At 49.4% G+C, this 27,820-nt stretch overlaps 1 long non-coding RNA gene across 1 annotated transcript; it reads left to right on the forward strand.

The window, feature by feature from the left end:
• Window positions 1–2,459: 2,459 nt before the first annotated feature.
• Window positions 2,460–9,026, forward strand: LOC109281273 (uncharacterized). The gene is made up of 2 exons (XR_002087881.2): window positions 2,460–6,562; window positions 6,839–9,026. It is a non-coding gene; the product is annotated as an uncharacterized LOC109281273 (long non-coding RNA).
• Window positions 9,027–27,820: the final 18,794 nt, after the last annotated feature.

A 27,820-nucleotide genomic window follows, 5' to 3' on the forward strand; every position in this document is an offset into this window, starting at 1 on the left:
AGCTCTGATACTCAGGGTGGTAAGGCTGAGTGAACAGTGGGTGTATGGGGGTGAGGATAATACCAAAGGGTTTTGTCTGTGACTCTTAATGCTTCTCTTCTTCTTGCCCTGTCTCTGAGCAGTCTCATCCCTTTGGCGCCCATATCTCTTGATCTCTCTCTGCCATCACTTGGAAGTCTTACCAGCTTACAGTAGGCAGGGGCAAACCAGAACGCCGTATCTTTCTTCCCAAACCTTCCCCATTTCCCTCTCCTGACAACATTACCCTCCTCCGTGACCTTCAGGCCCCCAAGCTGAGGGTTGTGTTGGACTCCTTTCTCCTTGCATCCAGGCCATACCCAAATCCTGCCGCTCCTTCCCCCTCAACAGCTCTAAAGTCACGGTTTCTCTGTCCCTCCCCACAACCATGTTTCTTATTGTCTCCTGCTGTGACCAGTCTCTTGGGGCCTCCCAAGAGCGCACAAATCTCTCTCCCTGAACCCACCCAAAACACAGATGCTAAATTGACTCCCAAGCTCTGACAGCCGGTCCCCCCAGGGAACACTTGCTCAGCTCTGTCTCCGTCCTAGCCCACCTGATGTAAGCTTCTCCTCTCTCTCTCTTTGCAGCTCCATCCCTCCCCAATCATCCTCCCTTTATCAAATCATCTGCTATCTGTCTTGCTGCACAGCTCCACCTGGCATGGGCAACTAGTGCCTCCCGAATCTGGGGGGGTGCCAGATCGCTGACTGCGGGGGGCGGTCCCCCAGCTGCTGATTGCTGACACTTCCCATTTCATGACTGGTGCTTCCAGTGGGTGCAAGGCCGATTGCAGGGGGTGCATGTGCACCCGCATGCACCCCCTTCACGTCACCAATGCCACCTAGGCTCCGCACTCTGGCCACCCGTTCATTGGTCTCCTTCCATCTGGTCCCTTGCAGACAGCATCCTTGGGGCCCCAGCCGTGGTCACATGTTACATCACCTCTACCATGTTGTTTCCAATGAGTGGAGCGGAGGCACCCAATCTGCCTGTTTGTGCCATCTGGCCAGTCTCACTGTCCTCATCCTCACGGTTCCTAGGGATGGTGACCTAGGGTGCCCTTTCCCTAAGAACTGGAAATCACCTGACACATCATGGCCAGAACCATGAACAGACATTGTATAATACACTGAGGGCAGGGGAGGGGTGGGCATGTTTAATAGTAACCGAGCTACACCTGAGATTAGCAGTTCCACAGCTGGGCATGCTAGAAAGGCTCCTTTTCTGTATGCACACGCTAGTGAAAAGAGCATGTGTGTAACAAAGGGCTCTTAACAGTCTCTGCCCAAGCCGAATGCACTTGCCAGCCATCAGCCCCTGTGTGGCAGAGCATGGGTTGTGCCTGCCACTTTAAGAGGTTTCAGGCAGGCTTTGAGTAGCGGGCAAATGCCACACCTGTGTCTGCCCAGTGAAAGGTGAGGATGGGGTGCCATAAAGCCTCAGCTCCCGCTGCCTTGTAGGTACCCCGTGGAGGGGAAAGGCTAGGGGAGCACACACAAAATTTGCAGAAGTTCAGGGCTGGAAGGGACCTCATGAGATCATCAGCTTTATGGAGCTGGGCCAGCTCCCCCCTCTCCCTGCTGGTGCAGCCCAGCCCAGCTCCACAGACCCCTGCCAGCCTGCGCCCCACTCTGGGCCCTGCCGGCACTGGCCCTAGGACATTGGTCCCAAGATGGTGACCAGGGAGCAGGGCACCTGTCAAGGGGAGGGGCTACCCACACAGCCCTCGACAGCTTGCCAAAACAGGTAAGTAGCCCTCTGCCCGAAATAATTGCCCGCACCTAACTTAAGGGGTTGGGGGCTCAGGTAGTTTTCTCCTCCATCCTCCCAGCAGCAGGCCACAGAAATGTGACAGGAAATCAAGGACCGCCAGTGGAGGGCTCAAATGCCTGTACACAAATGCCAGGAGTATGGGGAACAAACAGTAGGAACTGTCCCTCCTGTTGTCCTGCAGGGACTACGATATCCTAGGGATAAAAGAGACCTGGTGGGACTCTACCCATGATTGGACTGTAGCTATAGAGGGCTACACCCTTTGCATAAGGGGGATTCTATAGGAGACAAAGGCGGAGGTGTAGCTCTATATGTAAGAGGGCAGTACACCTCCTTGGAAGCTGAAATGGGTACTAAGGAAGGGTGACTTGAGACCCTCTGCATCAAGGGCCACCACCACCTCTGGGCTGCCCAGCTTGGGTGCTCCAGGCGGGCAGCAGCAGCAAACACTGCCTGGCACGACAAGCGGGGGGGGGCCGCAGCTGCTGCCGCCATGGTGCAGCCCCAACGGGCAAGCCCAGAGCCGATGTGAGGCCGGGTTACAAGCTGATGTTGAGTGCAGCGGAAGAGTGGCCCTTCCCCTGCCCTATGGCCGGCACCCCACACTGCTCAGCCCCACATGGGGCTGCCTGTGCCTGCTCAGTGCAGCCCCGCGCGGGCTGCAAGCAGCTGCAGCAGGAAGCGCCAGTCACAGGGTCGGGGAGGGGCCACTTTTCCCCATGCTCCACACCAGTTCCTTCCCTGCCCTTCCCCCCACTTACCTGAGGTTCTGGCACTGGGGCAGCCACGTGGTCCCAGGCCAGAAGCCCCTGCTGGGGCTTCCGGCTGGAGGGGCAGGGCCAGGTGGACTCTGCTGTTGCAGGAGCCCACCAAGGATTCCCCTGGGTCCTACTGCCCTTGGTTCCTGTCATTTTTTACAAGAACCAAAGACAGATAAATTTAAATTTAAAAAAAAATTTTTAGGGGCCCCGCAGGCTGGATAGAATGGCCTTGTGGGCTGCATCCGACCCGCGGGCTGTATTTTGCCCACCCCTGTCTTAAGTCCATCCCCCAGATGTAGTCAATCCTGACCTGGCCAAGATTGCTCTGAGCTGTGTCACTCATGCCCACATGGATGAGGAACATGGGGTACACCCCAACAGAAAACCATAGGGCCCAGGTCCACTGAGTGGGGCCTGAGATATGGCCAAGATCCAACAGGTACCTGAGGCCATAGGGGCAAGGAGCCCACAATGAGATGAGGGGCAAGGATCCCATAAGGACCAGAAACCCAGAATGAGACCTAAGGGGCATACAGCCCAGGAGCCCTAGTGAGGTGGCGGAGTAGAGGCCCCAGTGAGGGGGCGTAGTTGTGGCCCCAGAGAGAGGCAGGTGGCCAAGGTGCATCTGAGAACACCTGAGGCCAGATGTAGGCTGGAGGCTGAGTGCAGCCCAGCTAAAGGACTGAGGGAGTTGGAAGTGATTTTTGGATGCCATCTGCGAGGCATGGGACACAGTGTATGGATGGTTTGGAGCTGTGTATTACACCCTTGGCATTGGGACATTAGATGGGCAGCCTCCCACCTATGGACAGCTCTTTAGTTCCAACAAAGGCGTGGCAGAAGAGTCAAGTGGGTAGACTGCCCTAGATGGGTGAGCAGGCCAATGTCATGACTGGCCTTGTGATGGCACCCTATCACAGCCTGGCAGGTACCATGGGGATAGCTGTGAGCTGTGCCATTCTGCTCTGCATTCCTTCATGATGAGCACAAGAGACCATGCAATATAGCAAATCCTGCTTAAGAATAATTTCCCATCTGCAGGCTCTTCTCCACTGAGCAGCAACCTCAGAACAGGCTCTGAATGTGTTCTTGCAGGGGCCTAGTGTTTAGCAAAGCAGGGGAGGACCGTGGGGCTGCCAAATTTCATATTTTGCCATTGGTGCAATAGTTCAGTCAATCAGACTTAATCTCACAACAGGCAGTAGGGCTCATAGGTACAAGGCTGATTTGCATGCTGAGCACACACAGAGGTAGCATGTAAGCATTCATCTTGCTGCTCCAGAGACAGAGAAAAAGACCTCTAGCTGTAAGAGCATCTGTGCAAAAGTCTCTATGGGCTCTGCTCTCTGAGTTAGGTTGCCTTTTTGTTATTCCTCTTACCATACTATCAACAGACTTCATAATGAAAGCTGCCTCCAGGGTGGAAACCTTTCCACCTCTCTTTCTAATTCTGACCTGAACTGCAGAATTATTATTTTATTTTATTTTATTTTATTTTTACATTGGAGGATGCAAAAGTAGGCCAGGAAGTGAACAGTAAAGGTCCCACGTCTCCCTGAGACACCAGTCATTCTTTGTGTGCCTTTGTCTGAAGCCATTGCAATAACATGCCTGCAAAGGTGGTGGCCGATTACAGACTATGCTGTGCTGCTTTTAAACCTTTCGGCTCCAGGGGCTGGAAGAGTTGTGCGGGGTTGGTTTGTCAATTCAGTCCAGTGCGTGGGGCCAGCCCAGCCAAGGCTTGAATTGGCATCTGCGGCTGGCCTGATGCATGGTCCCAGCCCCGGCCCTGCCACAGGCCACACCATCTAGCCCGCAGGCCTTGGAAATTTGGTGGTGGGGGAACAGTGGCAGTGGTAATTGCTACTGCTCCCCAGCTGCCAAATTTCTGGACATGTGGGGAACCCTGCAGGCTGGATGATGTAACTCAGCGGGCTGGATCTAGCCCACAGGCTGGACGTTGAGCACCGCTCTTCTGAACATTAGGTTCCTAATATAACTAATGAAAACTTCCTATGAAACAACACAACAGTTTCCCAGCAGCTGAGAGGCAAAACCAGGTACCTGGTGCATTGATTTCTGATTGCTGCCTTGACTGTACCCACTTTTTTTGCTCCCCTCTTCACCGACGCCAGCGCTCAGGGAGGTTGCCCCTGTTGGTCCTCCCTAGTTAGGCTATTGCAGTTTCTTTATTCCTCTGTAACCTCCAGGGTTTTCTGCAGCTCAGTTTGCCTGCTCATGGTGCGAATGCAGAATGCAAAGAAACAAGTAAAACCCATCAATCACACTACAAATTAGGTCACTGCTAAGATCAGGAGCTAATCCATTAATACTTGGCAAAGAATGCTGCCAGGCAAAACATGTCAGAGTTGAGTGGGCTATATTGTAATATGGCTTAACAGCAACGGCATGAGGGACCTCGCAGCCAACACAAAGAGGGAGGAAGAAACAAATTGAAGGCAGTATGTGAATCCACTCACATGATCCTAGGACCTATTGCAATCCTCCACCCAACTGTACAGACCGGATATACATAACATCACCTCGGTCCCATGGCACAGATCATGGGACAAGTCCTGACTCCAAATATTTCCAGACTTCTGGGGAACCTTAAATCTGAATTCAGATCTGGCTCCAAAGAGAGGGCCTCAAGCCAAGCTCTTTGTGACTGATGAAGTACAGTGTACAATGTAGCCATACGTTGCTTATTAATATGTCTGGAGCGAGTTTAAATGTGGAGTTCGGTCTGAGTGCTGCCCTAGTGCAAGAAATTAAAGGGTCTGGAAATTTGAATATATATTTTAATGGAATAGCTTGGTTTCTATAAAATCAAGTCTCTGCTTTGCAAACCTGATTTTTGTCCAATTTGGGTTTTTCTTGTTTTCTTTTTTTTAATTTTCCAGACAGGAAATTATCATTAGGTCAGGGCAACCCACATAGATAGAGAAATGTTGGTTGACAGAACTGAATCATTCCCTTCGGTCATTTCAACATTTGAATTGCATCCATTGGGCTGCTGGCGTGTCTCATGGGAGTATTTCAGAGCCAGGCTAATGCGCATTAATGCATCTCATGTAGACGTACCCGCAAAGATCTAATAATAAGCTAACAACTGAACAGTTAAAGATGTATGTAGCTCTCCTAAACACATCCATCATGCCACATATGTTTGCAAAGCAAATTGAAATGACACGGACACAAAAGGCTAGTGTTGAATGGTGGAAAAATATGTTGTTTCAAAACAGAGCACTTCCTGGAATCATACATGTTTCATGTAACAATTAATGGAAATCACTGTGGAAGTGGTATGGCCATGAATTGTTTCATTATTTATGATGTCTGGGGTTATGAATTACAGACCCTGGATGGGAAAGAAAGGGAGCAGAATAAACTCAGCAGAAAAGAATCCCAAACTAAGGAGAAATATGAAATAACTCTAATTTTTACTGCATTATCAGCAGAATGAAGCAAAGAACAAGCATGGCCAGAGGCTAGTGCACTGTGCAGAACAAGGTTTCAAGAAGCCAAAGGGACATTTAACAACTTAGGACCCCACAGGAGAACTGCAATGAAAATTGAAAGGCAAGAATGGCTTTGATCAAAGGAAAACAGAGACCGCCTACATGTGAAGAGTAGTCATTGGGTTGAATTCTGTTTTCATTTACATCCCAGCAACCCTACTAAAGGCTGATGAGACAGAGTAAGACCCAGATGTTCGCAGGCCATTGACCCAGGCCATATAAATAAGCCTTCCACATAGATGGGAAATGGGTTTTGATGCAATACTGTAGGTCAAGAACCCTTTCCAGCTATGAGATGGAATGACCAAACTAGGCTCAGAGACCTGTCTGCCAGCTAGGACCCATCCACCGTTGCCACTGCCACTTCTTCCCATCGTGCTATGGGAGAAGACCCCCCACCACTGAAGTGCCATGTTTATGGGTTGGATCCAATAGTCCAGCCCATGGGATGTGAGTTGCCGACCCCTGCTGTAGGCTACTTTGTAGGTAAGTGCCACGGATCTGATATCACATCACAGATTCATCAGTGCATCTCCCAAACTCATATAATACGTAAGTAGGCACTGTGCTGGAGAGGGAGAAGAGTGACTTTATTATTTAAAAGTAATTTAAATGAACTTCTGGGTTGGGGGTGGGGGGTGGATATACACAGGTAATTTGGCAAGCATTGAGGTCTAGGAAATCAAATCTGTCCATCACATGAAAATGCTGCAAGTCTAATATTTGAAAAAAAGTTGGTAATAAATGTTTGCAATTACTCAGATTCATGGCTGTGAGGAATTGCTGCGGCTCAGCGACTGCATCTTCAAAGCCTGTTCCATCGCGTCGCTCAGCGTAGGAGCCTGCTGATGGAGGAGAGGGAGGTATAGACTCCTGAGGGATCATCCAATGTCATGGCCAGCCTGGCTGGAAGCCGCAGAACGCCAAGATAACATCTGGGGAAAGGACTTCTCTTCTGCAGTGCTAACGATGCAGCTAACATGTAGCGTAACCTCCCCAATACGCAGTGTACATTTGTGGAATCGGGTTACTCGATGATGAGAATCTATTGTTTTGTAGCATATATGTTGTAGAGCAGCTCCCTCATGATGCTAGAGGTTGATTTTCCTCCACGTTAAAATATGCAGCACAGTCAGGCGTATGGTATGTTTTCATTGTCTTAAACCCTAATAAATACTGAGCAGGTTGCAAAGGAAAAAAAGCAGGTATTTTTAGGATGAATGGGTCTAGCAGTGGATCGAGGAACAGGGCGGGGGGTGCAGCCCCCCTCACATACACTCTGGCTGTGCTGCATATGCACAGCGAGCTCCGGGCTTGCAGCCTGGTCAGTGCAGGCTTCTGCCAGAGCTCCATGTGAGCCGTGCGCTCTGAGCTCACCGGCTGATCAGCGCAGGGTCTGCCTGGAGCCCCTGCCTTCCCACAGCTCTGCAGCCCAGGGGGAGAATGCTACTGCTATTCGCCCTTTTCCCTCCTCCTCCTGGCCGCTGAATTGGCAGCAGGGGAAAGGAGAGGAGTGGCATGGTTTCTAAGTGTTGTCACCCTTTACCAAATGAAAGCAAGGCCAGCTGTGTGTGTCATGGGCCCTACATGGCTAGTACACATGAGAGATTCGTGGTTCATTCAATGGCTGGGGTCTGAATTTTTATGGACCGTCAGCCCCGGTGTTTTATCCTTGCCATGACTTGACATTGCCAGTGGGTGCAGCGTACAACAGCGTAACTAGCGGCTGTGTGCCGCTGTGGACAGCATCGCCCTTGCTTGCTCTGAACTTGGGCCTCGGTGTTAAAGGACAAATGCAGAGACCAAAAAAAAACGAACAAAAAAGAAGATAAACAAAAAGACCAGGAGGTCCCTTCCACCAACACTGCATTTTCCCACTAGAACGCACTGGAACCTAATACTCCTGCCATCTGCTTTCAGTCAAGGAGGCTTGCCCATCTTGATTTCCCAGAATGCTCCCAGACGGTTGTGACACCCCTCGTTTGTAATGCAGCTTGGTCGGAGAGAATTGTGCATGATGAGAGAGGTTGCAAAGAGTCCAAACCCCAGGAGAGAACTGAAGGTTGAACTAATTCCCCCGTCCTGTAAGGCAGCGTGATCCCGTGGCATGCAAAATTTGGGGCTGATTCAACCTGAAACATCTTGAGTCAGTTTAACAAAACCCCATCTTCTGAGCTGGGTCAACCTGACCTACAATGAGCTCTCTGAGATGACTTGACAGAACAATTATTTGTGACCAAATCAAAAAAAAATTCCCTTGGGAAATACCATCTTTTTAAAAAAAAATTAGAAAATCATTCAATAGAGATTTTACAACAAGCTACCCCTGCCCACTAGCCAACTGTGGGGGGTGGAGGGGGTTGACTGGGGCACTAGCCCCAGACATCAGTTTTGAGAGGGCATAATAGGGGCTGCCCCGCCAAACACCCCCCCCCCGCCCCCAGCTGCTACCACTACTGCAATCGCCACTGCTACCCAAGACCCAGAACCAGGTTGTTATGCCTCTGCCTCTTCTTCTCCCTATGCCAGCCACAGGGAAACAAGGCTGGAATCAGAGCAGGTTTGAGGATCTCTTCCTGGAGGAATCCCCTGTCCTGGGATGATCCTTGTGCCATGGTTGCTGTCTAGTGCTTAGTTTTTACTACCTCCTTTACAAACCAAGCTAACCTAAAAATGCCTGAGCCTAGTTCTCTGCCAGTGCAAACAGGCACAGCACTGTTGGCTTCAGCGGACTTGCACCAATCTCCACCCGCAGGAAATTTGGCCATCGGAGTTCAGCAGGTTTCACCATTTACCCAAAGGCATGTGTGTTTTCTAGACACATAATTAATTCTGCGGTGGGTCAGACACAGAACACCCAGTCTGCTCCACGAAACACTAACTATTTGTAAGGCATTTAACATCCAGTCAGATGTAAATTCTCTTTTAATAAATCTGCGCTGTAAAAACACTAGTGGCTTTCTACCAAAATGTAGCATTCATTCTCCCAGCCCCACCTTCTCAATCATCCGCTCCGTGCACCCTGTCCTGTACTCCTGCTGCCTTGGAGAGAGTCCCAATGATTCAACAATGGAGAGGGGGTTTTTTCACCTGAATAATGAAAGCAGAGCTGGATTCCCACATCAAAGTTAGATTTCCTTCTCTTTGTCTGAGACAAAGAGCTCGCTCCTTATTTAGGCAAAAGTCTCAGCGTCAGGAAGGAGCACAGGATTGGGTCCAAAGCACATCTATGTATTTTGTGGTTTCTAAGGAAAAGGATAACAAGGCTTTTTATTAATAGTCAATAGACACTTCAAAGCAAAAATGCAGCTCAGAAATGAATCATTCTGTACATACTAACTGAGATTTATGACGACTCCAAAACTGCCACAGAAAGGAACTGAAAGCTTAAGTACAAACTAGTTTCTAAAAATAAAATTGAAAGAATTTCGGTATCTGCTCCAGTAAAGTAAATTAGGGGAGTGTATCTATTTTAAAAAAAATGGAATCTAAGAATTAGAATAATTTGTTGGGTTTTTAGATATTAAATGGAAATTAACACCTAAATGGACTGGGTAAAAAATTCCTCAGCATTGGCAAAGCTTCTGTCAAAAGATGCTTTCCTGAATTTCTCAAAATATCGACTTGTCCACAAAACCTTTCTTTCTCTGCCCCTTCCAAAAGACCAAAATGAATATTCTTCTAAGCGTTTTTCAACCCGTGGGTCACGACCCAAAAGTGGGTCTCAATAATATATGAGTGGGCTGCAAACAAACTTTAAAAATGGATCATATGGTGCATACAGTTTTGAAAAAATAGATGCCACTTGTCCTTCACCTTATGTTAACACTTTGCGTACTAAGAAATAGGGATCCAGGTTTTCCGTTTGCCATGGAAAAATGCAGATTTTCTGGTTTAAAGGAGAAAAACATGGGAAACCACAGGTTTCCCCTTGCAGGCTGGCAGAGTTCCCACCTGCAAGGGGCTGCTTGGGGCTGGCGGGAGGGGGAGGAGGCTGATCACAGGCAGGGAGCACCACGTGTATGTGCACATACACATGCATGTGGCAGCCAGGCAGCATGCTGCAGGTAAGTCTATGGGCGGGTGCAGAGGGGTATAGACAACACATGGGGAGACAGGAGGGGCACAGATGACATGTTGGGGGGAAATAGGGGGCACGTGACCCCCCCAGATTTGTGCACCTATTGCAGGCACAGGGCTGCAGCCTGGCCAGACCAGCACGGGCAGAACCTGCCTCTGCAGCCCAGCAGGTGGGACCCGGCATGAGATGGTGGCACAGGGTGACGAGACTCGTTGCTGCCACTACTAGGACTCCTGTGCCAGCTGTGCCACCATCAGTGCAAAGAATAATGGATGGTGGGGTGCACTGCTCTCACCTCCTCCTGGTGCCATCTGCTTGCGCACTGGGCCGGAGCTCTACCCGCCACTCCCCCTACGCCATGCCGCTACCCCGCAGCTGGAGCTGCAGCTGGAGTCCTGCATCCAGTTTTGGGCCCCCCACTTCAGGTGGGACGTGGTTAAGCTTGAGAGAGTCCAGAGGAAAGCCGCCTGTATGATCAAAGACCAAGAGAGCAAGTCTTATGGGGAAATGCTGAGGGACATGGGACTCTTCAGCCTGGAGAAGAGAAGGCTCAGGGGTGACTTGGTGGCAGCCTGTATGTATGTAAGGGGGGTACAGTTGTTCACCAGGGCCCCTCAAGGGATAACAAGGTCTAACGGCCCCAAACTCTTGGAAGGCCAATCTAGATGGATATAAGGAAAAATTTCTGTCCAGGGTCTGGAATAGACCCCCCCCCCCCCCCCCCGCCCCCCAACAGAGGTGGTGCAAGCACCTACTCTGGATTCTTTCAAAAGACATTTGGATATTTATCTTGCTGGGATCATTTGACCCCAGCTGACTTCCTGCCTATGGCCGGGGGGCTGGACTCAATGATCTCACAAGGTCCCTTCTAGCCCCCTAATGTCTATGAAGTCCACCCCCGAGGGGTGGCGGGCTAGCAGGCAGCACAAGTGTTGTGTGCTGCATCATCATATCTAACACGCTGTACATTTTTCTTCAGTTAAAGAGAAACTAGAAGCCCAGTCTACAATATTCATTTTAAGATCAAAGTAGAAACAAATACAACTTCACTGGAATGTGCATTGATTTACTTGCTTAAATACTAACCTTAAAAACACAACTGTGGACAGGTTGCTGAAAGCATCTACTCAGTGCTCAGCAGTCATCAAAAAGGCAAACAAAATGTTAGGGATTATTATTAAGAACAGAATTGTAAATAAAACTGAAAGTATCACTATGCCCCATTATAAATCCGTGGTGAGTCCACACCTGCATGCTGTGCTCAGTTCTGGCTCATACACCTCCAGAAGAGAGCTATTACCAGGAATGGCTAGCAGACAAAATTGCAGAAGAAAGGATAGCTTGATTAATGGTACATTAAGACCATTAAAAACGGGAGAGGGTCATTAGTACCTGTGGAGTGAAGAGAGATTAGCAAGAATCGAGTAGATTATAATGAGCCATGGAGTGAATTAACTCCCTCAGCATTGCCTGACTAGAAATGCTGCTGCCCCTCCCAGGTGCTTGGTTTTAAACATTGGGTGAAACAGGAATCGAAGTGGGGCACAACCGCACCACTGCCCCCCTTGGATCTGCCCCTGGGTTGGCTCCAGGAAAGGGCTGAAAGGCATAGCAGGGTGTCAGAAACTGGCCTTGCCAAATTGTGAACTGGTTTGGAGATAAATTAGACTTGAGGAAGGTTAAAGACTCGCAGGCCTGAAATGGGACTTGGGAGACTTGGCTCAGATACCACCTGTGCCACGGAGTTCATGTGTAACCCCAAGCAAATCACTCAGTCTATGCCAATGGGTTATTATCTTCCACCTCTCATTGCCATCCATAGTCCCAAAACCTATTGCTAACCAGCAGGATGGCCATCGTTTCCTTCCCGTCACTCTGCATGTGGCCTGAAGGTTATGCCTAACAACAGTGACTGCCCACTCCTCATACGTTTAGTGAGATGGAAGCCGCGTCTGCTGTCAAAATAGCTGCCACGTTACAGTTTGGCTGCAGGAGATAGCCTGGGCACCATTAGGACACGTGGGACTGTGACGGGCAGCAGATACAACATGCAGGATGCACGAGTAGACTTGTAGGGTGGATAGGAGGCAGATCTAAGGGTTGTAAGGGAGAGGGAAACAGGAGAAAGACTGAGGTTTCCGTGGGGGCAGGTGGCAGGAGGGGATGAAGTAGAAGAGTCGTGGGAGGAGCAGGAGGGAGACTGGAGTAGCACAGGGAGGAGGCTGAGGGAGATGGGGACTTAGGGGGGTTTGGCTGGCAGCTCCTCTGGGGCTAATGGGCAGGGAGAGGAGTTGCCTGGGAGCAACCCGCATTTATGCATGTGCATTTAAGGCTGGGCCTGACCCTTTAAAGGTCTCGCATGCTTTGGAGATGCGACTGGTGATGTTTGAACATATGGGGTTGGTAATGTGAACATTTCTGAATGGCTCTGACATGTTCTGACTTAATGGTGCTGAGGACCATGTAACAGCCTAAATGAGCAATTGTTCCAGGCCATTCCCACGGGACAATGCTCCATTTGAAGGGAAAAGGGTGTCAACTGGCAATGAGTAAAATGTAGGCTGGAAATGGGGTTTCCAACCACAAGACCAAGAGGCTGGGACAGCCTTTCCATAGGCGCCATGGTGGCAAAAACATAACCAGCCTCAGGCTGGAGCTGGTCAGGTATGGCATTGAAAGGGATTAAATAATGCTGCCTTATTGAGACCGGGACTCAATAAAATCCAGAAGTTACCATCAGGTCCCATGTTTCCAGAAAACTAAAGAAACCAGAGGAAACTGAGAACAGTTTCTAATACAGCTGACAACTCTTACATATAACAGTGGCCAGGACCGGTTTCTGCCTGAGGTCATTAGGATTAATGATTTATCCTCAGCCACTTGTATCCTCAGAAGTCTTGCTTGTTATAGGGCTTAATAATTGCCAGGGTCTCATTTATGATTGTTTGCTTCTTCCTGCTGGAAACAGCCCTCTGATTTTATTTGCACATCTCTGTCCTGCCTGGGTCTACAATCGTATGGTCCACAGCCTGAGGGCTCCCTCTCTCTATCCGCAGCTCCATCTGTGCTTACAATCTGCAGGGACGTTCCTTGTACACTGTCGAATGACTGTCTCGTTCTTCTCTCTTGAAAGCCAAGCTGGATTCCCTCTCTCCACCTCAGTGGGACAAGAACTAGGCCCTGCATGTAGTGAACGGAGAGAGTCCTGCCCTCAGATTCACTTGTGAAATACTGGGATCTTTCATAGGGGTCATAAAGGATCCCATAAAGGAGCAATATGGCCCAGGGGCCTGATCCTTGGCCTTACTGAAGCAGTCATGCACCTACCAAAATCTGGCAGATCTCCTAGAAAATGGAAGCAGGGAAGAGCAGGTGTTGTTCAGAGCATCAATGCATTACACAGGGGCTGGGGTGGATCTCAGCTGGCCCCCAGATTGGGGACCTGGAGAGGTGGCTTGGAATCAGTTTCCCCAACCTTGGCTGGGCTGTAGATCAGGACGTGACCAAAAGTCCTTTGTAAAACTTTAAGCCATTAGGGCCAGATCCGAAAAGGAACGTGGGTCCTGAAAGCTAGAGCACTGCAAGTCCTGGCCATTAAGTGCTTGGCTGCTGATATGGGAGCCAGGCCCCTGGGTGAAGGCCACCGCTTTCTGTCCAGAGCATGGGGAGAGTTGGGTGCCTCGGAACAAGACCCAAACCAACCGGCTGAGCTGGGAGAGCGGCCTAGAACCAGCCACTGGGAGGTGCTGGGGACGGGGTCGTGGCTGAAATCCCATCCTCTCTGGGCTTCAGTGGCTTAATGCTGCAGGGAACCACTTCCACTGCCCTGGACTCCACGGTCCGTGGAAGGTGGTGCCTCAGCTTTTGTTTTCAGAAAAGCTGGAAGAGAAGAAGCAGACAGTACTACTACCCTGCTGCAACAGGCATAAGCAGTCCTTGGAGTGGGCACTAGAAAACCAAGTCTCCTCCTTCCCACCCCTGTAGGCTCCAGAGCTGTGCTCTGCTCCAATGAACATTGAAATCCTTCCTACACAACGCAACAACTTCAAAAAGTGGGTTGGAGAAGCCCCCCACTGAGACCAGCCTGCAGCCTAATGCTGAGGACAGGACGCTCTACAGGGAACATGGGTTTGAATCTCTCGGGCAGCGGTGAAAGCTCCACGCCCCAGGAGGGAGGTCTATACTAGACACCGTGAGGCTATCATATGAAAGGGGTGGCCGCTGTGCTTCTGGCTGCTTTCTGCAAGAAGCAATGACTGTCTTTGCATTTTGTGTGCAGCCTGGCTTGGTCCATCTGGTCTGAGGGCACTGGATGGAGCCCCTTGGGGAACTTGTGCCAAGCAGTGTCTAGTTTCTAAGCTTAGACATTTTGCTGCTGAGCCCTGCCAAGACGGGGTGCTTCTGGGCGCGTGCAGAAGAAGGGTATTAGGTGTTGGGGACCACACGGTCACAAACTGAGGCACCTTATGGAGCGTAGGGTTCAGCAGCTACTGAGCAGGGGTGTTCACGATACAGCTTTGGACTAGGGCAAGGGCAGATCCAGAGAGGGTGCAGTGGTACAGCTTCACTCCCCTTTTGGATTACCCTACACCAGGGAGGCCTTCAGAGACTTTTTCAAGTCCCCAAAGCAGGTGAAAATCCTTCCTCCCTTCCCCTTTCTGGTCCAAGACGCAGCTCCTCTCTGTCCCTTTGTCCCTACCACTGCCATTCCCCACTGTCCCAGGGGCAGGGAAGCCCCCTGAGCCATTCCTGCCCACTGTGCTGGGGCTGGGTTCAGCTGGGGATGAGGACAAGGGCAGCAGGGGTGGATGAGGGTTCCCCTTCCCCATGCCTGCTCTGGGCAGGGTGGGGGGAACTACCCGCCCACCTGCCTGTTGCCCCTGTCCCCTCCCCAGCTGAGCCCAGCCCCTGCTCAGCCCAGCTGGCTTTGGAGCTTCCCTGACCTTGAACAGTGGAGAAAGCAGCCAGGGCAGGCAGGGGAGTTGTGGGAGAGGAAGAGGAAGAGGAGGGGAGGCTGCCTCTGAGCAGGAGGGGAAGGAGTGGGGTTTTCACTTGCTTGAGAGACTTAAAAACATCCCTGGAGGCTCCCATGGTGCGGTCTGCCTGCACTGGTGGGGGCAGAGGAGGCTGGGAGCAGGGGGTGCAGCTGCCCCTGCAGTGTGGGTTGCTGCCCCCGCGCCCCCTTTGGGAAATCCTGGATCCACCACTGGATGAAGGTATTTATGTTCGGCCTCCGTCTCACTTCAGATGCTTAAGTCCTTTTCTTTTAGCCCTGGGCCTTAGCCATTTGAATGTGGATGAAACTTACCCCAGCGCTCCCCTACGCTGCTCCCTCTCTCTGCATACCACTCAGGTAAAAGTCTAGCGTGCATGCACGTGCACACACACCTCCCCCAGATGTTTTATTTGTTTGGACCTTTTTTAAGAGTGTCGGAGATGATTTGCAAAGCAGACGGCAATGCCGTCTGCGGCTGTTAGCTGAACTCCAGCGAAAGGCGCATTCACTCAGAACGATGCCAGTGCCTTGCCTAATTATTCATCAGGGAATAATTCCAATGTTGAGCATAGATAATATGTGCATTTCCTGCTCCATTTGGGATTACAGAATCATTACAAATTGGAGCAGATCCCTCCCTGTTTAACAGCTCAAACCTCCTGTGGAGCCGAATGGATATGTTGCAGGAGGAAAGCTAATGGGATTTGGCTTATCAGGAATGTGTGTCCCATGGTTTCCATCACTCTTTCTCTGCGTTACTGTGACGTTTGTAGATCTGCCATCTAGTTGGTCTGATTGCTAAGGACAGCTCCATTTAGAAGGCAAATTTAGTTTCCAACAGCTCGCCAACTGCCTTGCCTTTTTGAATGACATTTGTCTGTCTACTGTGAGCAGATTTAAGAATGAAAACATGGGGAGCAGATGAAGTAGGTGGCATTTTTAGACCATCTGATAGGACTTTGCTCTTAGGCTGCCATAGGCACTTCCCCACATGTCTTGCCTCATTTGCAGACACACGAGTCAAATCTATTCTGCCTCTCTGACACTGTCCTCTAGAGAAATCCCTGCAATTCCTGAGACAGCTTATCAGCCAGGCGCCTTCCCCCTTTCCTGCTTTATGCTGCCTCTGTGCAGATGCTGCTTCCTCCTGCTTTGTGAAGCAGCTGTCCACGCTGACCCATGGCCGGGGTCACTCTCTACTGTTTATGAACCTCCCCATATTGCATAAAGACCAGGCCCGTATGCAAAGAGCCATGTCCACTTGCCTCTCAAATTGACAAACGTCCTATTTTGTTCAAGCTAGAGTTGATCAAATCAACTGCAGTCCCTTGTCTGTCTCAGAGTAGCTGGCAGGTGTTCGGGGCGGTGTTATAACTCTGCACCAGATTCTGTATTACTCTTATGCTGCAAATTGCTAACATATTTACTGGGCTATATAGCTTTTTCTCATGCTAAATTATTCGTATGCAATACATGCTTTCCACAGAGAGTTGGAAACCACCACCTTCTCGTAAAAAACTCATGTCTGCTGTGCTAAGGTGCTTTTGGAGCCCTTCTAGTTTCTGTCCTCTCTTTGGTTTGATTTTTTTTTAAAGGCATGAAATCTTTCACTAGAAACCAGTGACAGCTTTGCAATGCTAAGGTTTTCATAGATTTCATAGACGTTAGGGTTGGAAGGGACCTCAGAAGATCATTGAGTCCAGCCCCCCGTCCAAAGGGCAAGAAGTCAGCTGGGGTCATAGGATCCTAGCAAGATAAGCATCCAATTTACTCCTGAAGATGTTCAATGTAGGTGCTTGAACCACCTCCGGTGGCAGGCTATTCCAGACCTTGGGGGCTTGGATGGTAAAGAAATTTTTCCTTATATCCAGCCTGAAACAGTCTTGCAGGAGTTTATAACCGTTCAACTTTGTCATCCCTTGGGGCGCTCTGGTGAACAAACGTTCCCCCAGATACTGGTGGTCGCCCCTGATAAACTTGTAGGTGGCCATCAGATCACCCCTGAACCTACGCTTTGTCAGGCTAAAGAGCCCCAGGGCTCTCAGCATGTCATCGTAGGGTCTGCTTCCCTGACCTCTGATCACGCGCGTGGCTCTTTTCTGGACTCTCTCAAGCTTCTCCACATCCTTTTTGAATTGTGGAGCCCAAAACTAGATGCAGTACTCCAGCTGCGGCCTCACTAAGGCCGAGTACAGGGGGAGAATGACGTCCCGGGATTTGCTTGAGAAGCATCTATGGATGCAAGCCAGCGTTTGGTCACTTTACTAGCTGCAGCATCACATTGCAGGCTCATGTTCATCTTGTGGTCAACGATGACCCCCAAGTCTCTTTCTTCCGTAGTGCTAGCCAGCATAGCACTGCCGAGCCTATAAGGATGCTGCAGGTTTTTCCTCCCAAGATGGAGAACCTTGCATTTCTCAGTGTTAAACACCATCAGGTTCTTGTCCGCACACTTCCTGAGCCTGTCCAGGGCAGCCTGGATCACCTGCCTGTCCTCAGGTGTGGATGCTTTACCCCAGAGTTTGGTATCATCAGCAAACTTGGTCAGTCTACTTCTGACGTCCACATCATTAATGAAGATGTTGAACAATACAGGTCCAAGGACAGAGCCCTGGGGGACCCCACTGGTGACAGGGCACCATGACGATTGACTTCTGTCAACCACCACCCTCTGGGTCCGACCATGGAGCCAATTCCCCAGCCAGTGGATCATGGTGGACCCAAGGCCACAATTGGCCAGTTTCGCCAAGAGGTGATCATGGGATACCAGATCGAAGGCTTTTTTGAAGTCAGGATATATGACATCAATCTCCTCTCCCTTGTCCAGGTGATAGGTCACCTGGTTGTAGAAGGAAATGAGATTGGTCAAGCAAGACCTACCCGTGACAAACCTGAGCTGGCTATCCCTCAGGATGTTGGCGTTGGCCAGTCCGTTAAGGATGGTCTCTTTAATAAACTTTTCTAAAACCTTCCCCGGGATAGAGGTCAGGCTATGGACCTATAGTTTGCTGGATCCACTTTCCTCTGTTTCTTGAAGATAGGCACCACATTGGCCTTCTTCCAGTCTTCGGGCACTACACCAGAGCACCAAGAGTTATCAAAGATCCGTGCTAGAGGCTGGGCTATGATGCTGGCCAGCTCCTTGAGTACCCTGGGGTGAAGACTGTCAGGCCAGCTGACTTAAAGGTATCCAGACTCTCAAGGTGTTTCTTCACAAGGTCAGCACTGATGGAGGGCAAGGGATCTCCCTCACCCGGACCTCCCTGTCCCATAGTGGACATGGGTGTCCTATGGGACTGATGAAAGATTGATGCAAGGTACCTATTTAATAGGTTGGCTTTTTCCTGGGCGTCGGTTGTCAGTTGTCCCATCTGGTTCAGCAGGGGTCCAACGTTGCCCCTGCTTTTCCTCCGGCTCCCCACATATCTGAAAAAGGACTTTTTATTGTCCTTCATACTTGAAGCTAGTTGGAGTTCAGCTGCAGGCCTGCAGGACCGGACCTGTGCAGAATATTCCTACTTGGAGGTGAATCCCATCCTCCATCCTTTGTAGGCTTTTCTTTTAAGCCTCAGGAGGTCTGCTAGATCCCTGGAGAGCCAGGGGGGCTGCTGTGCCCTCTTGCTGCTTTTTCTCCGAGATGGAATAGAATTAGCTTGTGCGTTGAGGATCGCTCCCTTGAGGAGCAACCACTCTTCCTGGACTCCCTTCCCCCTGGGGTCGTGGTCCCTTAGGGCCTCACTAACGAGCCTCCTGAGCTTGTCAAAGTCGGCTTTCCTGAAGTCAAGGATTTCAGTGTTGCTGACTGACTTGCCAGCTTTACGGCGAACGGTGAAGGTGATCAGCTCGTGGTTGCTGTCACCCAGCTTCCCATCAATCACTAGGTCATCAATTAGGTCATCCCCAGTAGCCAGTACCAGGTCGAGCAGCACTTTACCTCTCAGCCTGTAGACTTCCCGAGTCAGGTAGAGGTCACCCACGCATGATAGGAAGCTTTGCAACCGCTCGGATTTTGCTGAGCGATCCTCCCACGAGATGTCTGGGTAATTGAAGTGACCCATGACAACCATGGTCCTGAAGCATGCGGCCTCACCCAGTTCTCAGGCGAATTCCCGGTGAACTCAAGGTGAACTGCCTTGACAAGAAGGGTACAGTAATATGCTAAAAGACCTGGGACTGTTCAGCCTGGAGAAGAGAAGACTCAGCAGGGACTTGGAGGCAGCCTATAAGGATATCAGGGGAGTGCAGGAGGGCCTGGGGAAGTGACAATTCACTAAGGTCTCCCAGGGGAGGACTAGAAATAATGGGCACACACTGATTGAAAATCGCTTGAGACTAGATGTAAAAAAAAACTTCTTTACAAGTTGAGTACCGAGGGTTTGCAACAGGCTCCCCCAAGAGGTGGTACAGTCACACACCCTGGTGAGCTTCAAAAAGTGTCTTGATGCCCATCTTGCTGGGATCATCTGACCCCAGCGGTCTTTCCTGCCCAAGTGCAGGGGGGCCAGACCCGATGATCTGTAAGGTCCCTTCCAGCCTCTAAAAACTATGAAACTATGAAATATGAAAGGGAAATTCAAATGTCAACATTAGGCACTTTTCAAAGCATTTCCAGGCTTTCAAATCATTTAGGACCAGGCAATCTAGTCCTTATGTCATTGCTGTGCTGGTACTCACACAAGTAGACCAGCAGAGCTCCCTAGGAATGCTGTAGTTGGCCGCTTTTCTACAATATGAGTAAGAAGCTCTCATAAAATTCCTGCTAGAGGGACAGATCCATCAAAGTGCCCCTGTTCGTGCCTGTCTTATGAGCACATGAACTGTACCGTTGACTTTGATGAAACTGGTTTGTGTTTAAACAAAGGTCCATACTGAAACCTCCTACTGAATCAGCATCCGATTGCTCCACCCTTACAGTAGTAATAGCGCTACTCGTCTGAGAGACTTCACTTAACGCCCCTTGCTGTTTGGCAAAGCGTGTAAGCATATGCTTTGCTGAACTGGAGCCCTGGTGAGTGAGGATGGCACCATTAGCGCAGCAATGGTTTAAACAGTCCTCCAGGAATTTCCTTATCGTCATCCTGTATAAATAAAGATTAGACGCAGTATAATGTTTTTGCACAGCTGCAAACCACTTCCACAAACAGGAGAGAGAACAGTGGTGTTCGGGATTACATGGTTGACTTTGAGAAATGTTTGTTTAAAAAATAAAAGCGCATGCCACCATAATGCCAGCCAATCAAAGTAAGAACCAGAGGCTCAACTGTTCCCCATGATAAGCCCTCCCAAAACTGCCCCATTACACAGCTTAGGCATAAAGCCAGAATAACTGGCTCTGTGCCTGTCCTTGCTGGGCCTTGCCCTGCTCATGGCACATACTAATTTGCAGCATGCTTGTCTACCGCTAGATGTCTCTGGTGCTTTCTGAAGTCCCATGAACCCTGTGGTGGTTCTTGGTAAGCAATAGAGACAAAGCAGGAATACCAGCCTTGTTGGAAGGTCTGGTGCGGTGCTAGTTGTAATTGATAGGGAAGGTTTCTCTGGGTAGATGGGATATCTTTTATTAGACCAACTAGATAGTTGGAAAAAATGTTTTTTGCAAGCTTTTGGGCACAAGTGCCCTTCTTCAGGCATAGGGAGTCTCTGCAGAGTCTGAAGAAGCCTGCAGAGCATAAAAGCTTGCAAAGAACATTTTTTCCAGCTATTTAGTTGGTCTAATAAAAGATATCACATCTGCCCAAAGATCCTTGCCTGCCTGTGTCCTTAGACCAACACAGCTACAACCAACAACCCTACAGTTGTAACTGAGTTTTCTAAGTAATGCTTGCTGCTTAAGATGATCATTGATTCCATAATTTATCCCTTGAGGTGTGCTGCGGCTGAAGAAGTAGGTTATGTAGGAAGTACTCTGGTGAGTTTGGGTCACTGAAATAACCCATAGGGAGGCATTCCTGTTGGTACAGATTTTAAGTAGTAGTGAGGTGATTTTTACTTCACACTAGTGGGCACATCTACACATGCGCACTTACTGTGCAGTAATTAAAATTACTGTGCAGTACAGGCACACATCTACATGTGCATGCCTGTACTGTGTAGTAAATATAGCGACTCACTTTGACTTGAGCATCATGCATGTATCAAATTTACGCCTGACTAGTTACTGCACAGTAATACACGTGTAGACGCCTTCTTGCATAGTAACACTGTGTGTGTGTGTGTGGACTGACTTGGGACTAACTTTAATCCCAAATCAGCCCACACACAGCATCAATGCGCTTTAACGCCCGCACGTGTAGACGCTGGCCTATTCCCACTTACTGTGCAGTAATTTACTGCACAGTAAATTTAAACTGGCATAAATGCACATGTAGATAAGCCCACCGAGGCTTGAATGAGCCTTACCTCAGGTGAAAAAGTAGTATAACACCATCACTGCTGCTCAACATTTTCTGGTGCATTCATTTCAGCAAAGGCTTAGGATAAAACGCCCTGAGTTATGTACTGTGACTTCAGGATTTTATCACTCTATTTAACTCCAGATCTTGCAGCAGCAGCTGCCTTTTCTGTATGGTACCCTTTGGAAAAAAGACCAAAAAAAATTCCAGGATAAATATTTCAGGCTTTTCAGGACACCTATAACCTGATTAAGAATAGTTTCCCCCTGCCTGTGTGTGTGCCCTATAGAGCACATCTTGTTATGCATTTGGAGGCTGGTCAAGTATGTGTGCCTCCTCACTGCTATATTAATGCTGGTGTTCCAACAGGAACAACCCTTTTACAGTACAGGCAGGGTTAAAGGAACCCGCTGAAAGCCAGAAATGCTCTTCACTCCTTCAGCATTCCTGGGAGAAGGCTGCATTTTTATCATTTGCAAACCCCCAGCTGCATCAGCAGTGCTGAACTATAAGTGGAATTCTGACTCCATCATTACGACCTCAGTGAGATAAGGTGGCCAACTTCTGTGGGGTATAATTTAAATTCTACACAGTTGTATGGTTTCCCAAGGAAAAAATAAAAAAAAGATAACCTTGCAGTGAATGAGGGTGGATGGCAGGTCAAGACATTTCCAAATCAGCTGCTGCAAAAGGCAAGCTTTCTGAACCTGTAACCTAATCTTTCTTGAGAGTCATTTAGGGCCATGTGCTCCCATTTCTTTCATACTTGGGCATGTAGCAACTCATGACAATCTTCCCTTCAGATTCTATCTCTATACTGCCCCCTTCTCCTGGCAAGATCCAGAGTTGAATTTGGCTCACGGCAGGGAGGCTTGGCCACTACAATGAGCAGATCTTGGGATGCCTGGACAGGACCATTTGCATTGAGTCCCGGGGCCTCTGAATTGCCCTGCAGATAGAACCACTCTTTATGGCTCTAATGCCATTTAGAAAGCCCACTCAAGCTAAAGGCAATCATGCTGCATGGAGCTGCTACTTCTGCCCTCACTTCTAACACAGAGTGAGCAGGGACACAACTTTCAAATTGCCTGTAGAGCCTAATTTTATCGTTACTCCCGACTTTCTTGCTTGACTGCCCTTTCTACTTTGCAACACCAGAAATGCTCCCGAGAGCTGTGAACTCCCACAAGGAAGGCTGAGGCTGCAGAAAAGTGGAAAGAGTTAGCATTAAGCCAGAGTCCTAGGTATGCTACCCTGGGAAACTAGTTACAACAAAAGACTGAGCTGCATTTGGGATACATCTAGATTATAGTGTGACAACTTTTACTGTTCATGCGCACACGGCATCCATGACTACGAGTCTGAGAGCTACATCCGACTCGTGCACAGGTCATGGGGAAAGTTTGCTGAATATAGTTCTTTTTGTGAATAGCAGCAGCATGAATTACAGCACAGCTCTCTGTTTCTTTCATGCAGCATATCTGCTGGGTTTGGATTATAAAGTGCTTCCAGGACTACCCTCTGTTATATTCCCTCAAAGGAGTCTTCCCTCATGAGTGGATGGCATGATCCTTAATAAACTACAAAACAAGTCATTTCATTTATTTTGGGAGAGATTCTTCTGTCCCTTTTTACTGCAAGGGGGTTCATATGGCCCTGATTTCTTGCCTTGGTTCTGTGAGCTGCTGTAGGAATCATATGGACTACTATCTCACCGACAAAGTAGACAAACATTGAAACTCCAGGTTCTGTTTTTTCCATAGCTGCTTGATAACAATAGAAATGTTTATCTGGTTTATTTTGTCTGTTAACAGGGTTCAATTATGTCTCAAGAAATCATAAGCACTTAAAGGGACACCAGTCCATCACTCTTCACTTCCCAACAAGGTCTTTTGTAAATATCTCAGCAATCATAAATCATTTTGACTGTGCCCCTGGAGTGATCTGTGTTATAACTCATCACTAGGGTATAATTCTGACTCCTTTGGGGCTTAGCTGTATTTGCTAACCTTAAGTAACAGTTATGTCCTGTTGGTACGCAGCAAGCGGGCATTTCAACCTGTTTCTGCTGGGCCCACAAACAAAAGGTCTCTTTAAATTAAAGCAGATTGAAAGCAGAGCTGGGAGAGAATCAGAATTTCCATCCCTGGAGAACTTCCAACAGGCCAACATTTTCTTTTCATAGATTCAAGACCAAAAAGAATTGAAATATCACAATTTTTCAAAATCTGAGGAAAGTCCCTGAGAAATTTGATCTGGAAATGTCAGCCCTGCTCTGTAGTTGCTATTGTTGTTATTGTGTGATAAACTGCTGATTTGCCATAGCATTCTCTTCACCTCAGCTGCCATGGTGCCTCGGGGTCATTGTACCCCAGGGTTGGGACAGGCATTACACACAAACCAGTTTAAGTGATTGGAAACTGGTTTAAACCTATAACAGAACATAAGTTCAATGCAAATAAACCAGTTTCAAAATGCCTGAAACTGGTTTAAGATAAATCTGGTTGAATGTAGTATGAGACTTAACTGATTTGGGTCAAACTGCTTTATGCAATGTCTGTTCCAAACCCCTTCCTGGTTTAAGTTAAACCAGAGTCCTCCAGCATCCCAGATACTTTGTAGCCCTGGGCTGGACTGGCTGCTCCAAGGAACAGGCTGGTTCTGCCCCTCTCTTCCCTAGCCAGAGCTCTGGCACAGCAGGGTCTGCCTGGTAGGCCTCTGTGAAGCTGCTAGTATTTGCTTCAGATGTGGATTCAGCTGATTCAGGGGACAGTGATTCAATTTTGTGATTCAAATCACTCTCCTGATTTGATTCAGCTGAATCTGATTTGGAGACTCAGCAGCAGCCGAATCTCCAAATCAGCCAGGCCAGGCCCATCCCCTGCCCTCCTCCCAGCCCAGCAACGGCTGCCCCGCCTGCCCCAGCTCCCAGCGCTTGGGGGAAAAAAAGCCTCGGTTCACCAGGTGCTGCCGGGCAGGGGGCAATCCCTGCTGCCCCCCACTGCCCCCCACTGCATGGGGGCTCTGCATGAGCCCCTGATCCCCGTCCCCCCCACTCCCCCAGCCCCCTCACAGGTGCCTTGCATGGGCCAACTCTGGTCCATTAAGAAAAAAAAACCCTGAAGAAACCCTGGGACTCACCACTCCTGCCGGCGGGGGTGATCCCTGCTGTCCCGCGCCATGTGGCGAGCTCTGCAGGACCCCCAAAGCCCCGAGGCTGCACCAGGAGTGGTGAGTCTCAGGGATTTTCTCAGCTTTTGTTTTTCTTAAAGGGCCGGAGCCTGGCAGGCGGGGCAGCCATGGGGGTGGCAGGGGAGCAGGGGTGGGGGGGAGCAGCATGGGGCAGTGGGGATCACCCCCCGGCAGCACCCGGTGACCACTGGGGCTATTTTTTAAAGCACCGGGAGCTGGGGCAGGTGCGGCAGCCATGGCGGGGCTGGGGGAGTGGGGGGGGTGGGGGGAGGCTGCCAGGGGTCCCCCCATGGTCCCTTCCCCCGCCCCTAGTACTCACCAGCTCGGAGTGGCTGCAGCTCCCTGTTGCAGCCACCAGGGACTGCCCGAATCATCAAAGCTCTCCCAATCTTTGCCAAAGATTCAGAGAGCTTTGAATCGATTCAGACCTTTAAATTGGTCCCCTGGTTCAGTTCGGATTCGGAAATTCAGCCACCAAATCAGGCCAAATCTCCGAATCGAATTGCCACCCGAAGCTCCACACAGCCCTACTGCCTGGCTTCCCTTGCTGCTCCAGCAGGGATTCCCCCCTCCCTCCCATCTCCCACAGCACAGACCTCGGCCCCACGGACTCTAAGCACGTGGTATGCTAGCTAATGCTGAGAGGTGTCTGTGTGTGTGTGTCTCCAATTTCACCAGGACAGGACAAAGGAGTTCAGAGAGGGATGGGAGAAAGAAAAAGAGGAAGATGAGGTGATTTTGTACATGGTTTGGGGGAGCTTCTCCTATGCATGAAGGGCAGAATGGGAGATAGCACACAGCTGCTTGTTTGACAACCTAAGAAATGTGTGACACAGCCAACATCTCAGTAGTAAATAAGAGACAATATCTCGCACAAGGGTAGGCTAGGAACAGCCTTGATAGTGAAGATAAGCAGTTTTTATTTGATGCCCGTAAGAGGGAAGAGTCAATGCTGAGATACAGTAGAAGGGTCATGTGGTCCAAGGGACAAACTAAGATGAGTCGTCTTTGCAGTATTTTCCCGAATGGATGGGACCAGGGCAATATGGCATTGGTTGAGGACGGAGACAAAGATGAGACAGTCATCAAGATGTGAGAGGATGAGAGCTTTAGCGGTGTGGACTGATAGAAGAACGTCTGCTAATGTTGAAAAAGTAGGTGGGGGAAAAGCCAGGGCAGTGGGGAACGGTGGATTAAGAGTTGTGTTTTATCCATGTTGAGCTTGAGCTGATAGTGCATCATGCACGAGATGTCAGAGACGCAAGATTTCAGTTGTACTTTCAACTGGAGCCGGCGTTGTGCCGTAGGCAGCTTGCACTCTTCCACTCCCCTATCAGACAGAGACTTAGTGGCTCCCAGGTGGGGTTACTGAGGCCATGAACACACACCCCAATTACCGTGGAGGCATTTTACCCTGGATTTTACCTTGTAGTGAATTTACTCCATAATAAGGAACAGACACCTGCCTAGCTCTCCTAAGCTGTCTGTCTGCCATAGAGGTGATGACAGCACCTAGCCACGAGGTGGAAGGGGAGTCAGTTTGCATTGAGGAAACTGCTGCTTCAAGATGGGTTTGACTAGGAGAGTGGCCACACGGCACCAACACCTTCTGCACATTAACGTTCCCCCATGGTGCAGGTACATCACATTTTTCGATGGATAATTTTACCCTGGATTGGAGTGATTCTCTGCATAGTAGGGATAAGTATTCTGTGTCTAGTCCATCATTAGCAGGAAATGTGTTTTGTCTATACCTGGAGCCTCATATTCCATTACCCTCTCTTCACAGAAGTGATACATTCAAATGTCTAATTATTTTGGAGTGCCTGTGTTTGGGGTGAGACCCTAGACAGGAGCTTTATTTTCAAAGGGCAGGCTGCTCATTAGTTTCTGAAATTCAGGGCCCCTTATGGTGTCCAGAACATGAGGCACCCAACGTCACCAGTGATTCTGTGTAAATTTAGGCCTATGCCCGGATGTTTCTACATCCTCACACTAAGGAACGATGTCCGGAGATGTTTTTTTCTCTTTCTTTTTCAATATTTTCAAAATTCCTTTTGTTTCTTTTTTTAACTGAGAATGAAATTCTCAAATCTGCTCCCCGTGGGCTTACTCCCAGCCCCTCCAGCCCTTTCACCATCGGTGGAGTGAATGAAATGACTATTCAGAGGAATCATTTGGTCCAGAACATTTATTCCTACCCTGCCTCTGCTGACATGTTCCAGGTCACCCAGCTTGACACCTGCCCTGTAATTTCCATTAGTATCAACTGGTTGGACAACCGCTCCGAGACCGCAGCCCTAGCCGTTACCTTCAGAGGGACACGTGCCTAGTAACTGGGTTGCTGATTTGCAAGCCAAGGTCAGTATTGACCTGAAGGGACAAAGCCTCTTGGCACTGACTGAGAACAGACTTGCCAAGCTCAGGGCATTGCTACCTTCTGTATTACAGGCACGGCTTTTGTAGCTCGTACAGCTTGATGGGCAAATACTTGGCAAGGCACACAAAAGGGTGTTGTGTAGGCTGTCCTGTTGCCCACGCTGTGGGCTTAAAACCAGGTTGTGTCTGGCATAATCTCTCCCGGTAGAGGCAGCAGAGGCCTCGGACACCCAGGGGAAGTCTCGCATGCTCAGTGTCCCCCACCAAGGCTGTCCCTGTGCTGGACGGTGAAAGGCCCTTCCCCTTGCTGCTGTCTTTGGAGAGGCGCTGGCCTGCAGCCTTAGTCTGAACGAGCAGCCTGAGAAATGGCTTCTTAGCGTGAGAGAAGGCCTGTCTGCTCAAGTCCTGTGACTTTAGGTTTCAAGGGTGAAGGTGTGCTACCCCTTTGAAGTCAATAGAAGTTTTGCTACTCACTTCAGTGGGACCAGGGTTGTATTCTGGGCGTAGCTGCTTTGAATCCAAGGTAGATAAGCCTCCTTACAGTGAAAGTGGACAAACTGCCCTCCATCTTACTGTATCTGGGTCATTCGTACATCCTAAGGCCACTTCAGTCTGACCCGTTTGCAGGTGCTCAGCTATAATGGTGATAGGCATGGTGTAAGAGACATATAATTCATTGAGAAATGGAGGGATGATAGTTCCAA

The sequence above is a fragment of the Alligator mississippiensis genome, chromosome 2, assembly GCF_030867095.1.
Source record: "Alligator mississippiensis isolate rAllMis1 chromosome 2, rAllMis1, whole genome shotgun sequence".
Lineage (NCBI taxonomy): Eukaryota > Metazoa > Chordata > Crocodylia > Alligatoridae > Alligator > Alligator mississippiensis.